Source organism: Sitodiplosis mosellana, unplaced genomic scaffold (genome assembly GCF_009176505.1).
Source record: "Sitodiplosis mosellana isolate CC-2019 unplaced genomic scaffold, AAFC_SMos_1.0 Smas_scaffold_47, whole genome shotgun sequence".
NCBI lineage: Eukaryota > Metazoa > Arthropoda > Insecta > Diptera > Cecidomyiidae > Sitodiplosis > Sitodiplosis mosellana.
The window spans coordinates 625,014-626,671 of NW_022595289.1; positions in this window are offsets into that span (position 1 = coordinate 625,014).

Below are 1,658 nucleotides of genomic sequence, written 5' to 3' on the forward strand. Positions count from 1 at the left end.
CATTTTCTCTTTTCATTAAACATATACTCTACATGCATGAGCATGTTTCCTCCTCCCTGATAGTTCTTTTTTTACTTTTCCGTACACATTTTCCGTGTCAAGGGAAAGTATAGGAATTGGTCCCGAAAACTTTTTTCGCAAAATTGGTTTAGATCATCATAAAAACTCATGAAACGCGTTGAAAACCACTTTTTGTCACACTTTTTCGTGTGCCGTCGTCGTCGTTGTCGTTGTCGTTGTCGTAGCTGTTTGTTAACACGATAACTCAAAAAATAATTGAGATAATCCAAATCTGAAAGTCCCAAAAGTTTTGTATCCAAAAAACTTAGTTTAAGTTCGGGGATGAGCCATTTTCGATTTGACCCTAGGGTACTTGCCCCAAGAAAAACCTCAAAAAATTGACACTTTTGTATGGGAGGTTCCTGTAAATCGACTCCGATTGGCTTCAAACTTTCTGAGATTTCATTTTTTAAGATAAAAATAAGATTCTGAAAGTTTGAAATCAATCGGAATCGATTTACGAGTACTTCCCATACAAATTTTTTGAAATTTTGACTAAAATTACCGATTTTTGGACAATTTTGTATGGGAGGTACCCGTTAATCGATTCTGATTGGCTTCAAACTTTCTGAAGTTTCATTTTTTGGAGAAAAAATAAGATTCTGAACGTTTCATGTTGATCGCATTTGCAGAAGTTTGATTTTTTGTCCTTAATTTTTGTCGAAATTTTCTTGGGGAAAATTGAGGGCCAAAAACCAAACTTCTGCAAATGCGATCAACATGAAACTTTCAGAATCTTATTCTTTCTCCAAAAAATGAAACCTCAGAAAGTTTAAAGCCAATAAGAATCGGTTTACGGGTACCTCTCATACAAAATTGTCGAAGTTTTAGTTAATTAACTAAACCATTTCGTGTCAACTCGAGTTATCGTGTTAACAAACAGCTACGACAACGACAACGACGACCACGACAAAGACGGCACACGAACGGAAAAGTGTCTCAAAAAGTGGTTTTCTACGCGTTTCATGAGCTTTTATGATGATCTAAGCTAATTTTGCGAAAAAAGTTTTCGGGACCAATTCCTATACTTTCCCTTGACACATTGTGTACGGAAAAGTAAAAAAAAGTGAAATTAATTTGATATTTCTTCCTATGTTAACGCCACGTAAATGAGCCAGCTCTCTCTGAGCTGAGCGCTCACATATTGAGGAGCTGGCTCGCTGAGGGAGCTCGTGGACATGCTTGAAGGTGACCGATTTTTCACTTTATTTTTATTATTATATTTTCCAGCCGTTCTGATCATGAAAATAGTAAACAATACAGCGGCACCTGGGGACTAAGTGCAATGTGTCATACTTTCAACGTTTGAACTAACACAGACGCACTTACACGGACGCATACTTGTTACAGCAAACTATGTGCATGATTCTCTATTTCTCCAACCAGTCGCCAGGTGCCGCTTTATCGTTCTTGTTTGAAGTTTCCAATCTATTTGTACAAACGATCAGAGAGGTGATTTTTCACTGTCTTTATTTCAAGAAAATTCACAAAAAATAACCAAAAGTACCTACAGACAACGCAGGACAACGGTACGGAAAAGTTAGGGATTACCAGGGCCGAAGAAAATATTTACGCTCAACAGCCAAAATATTTATTTA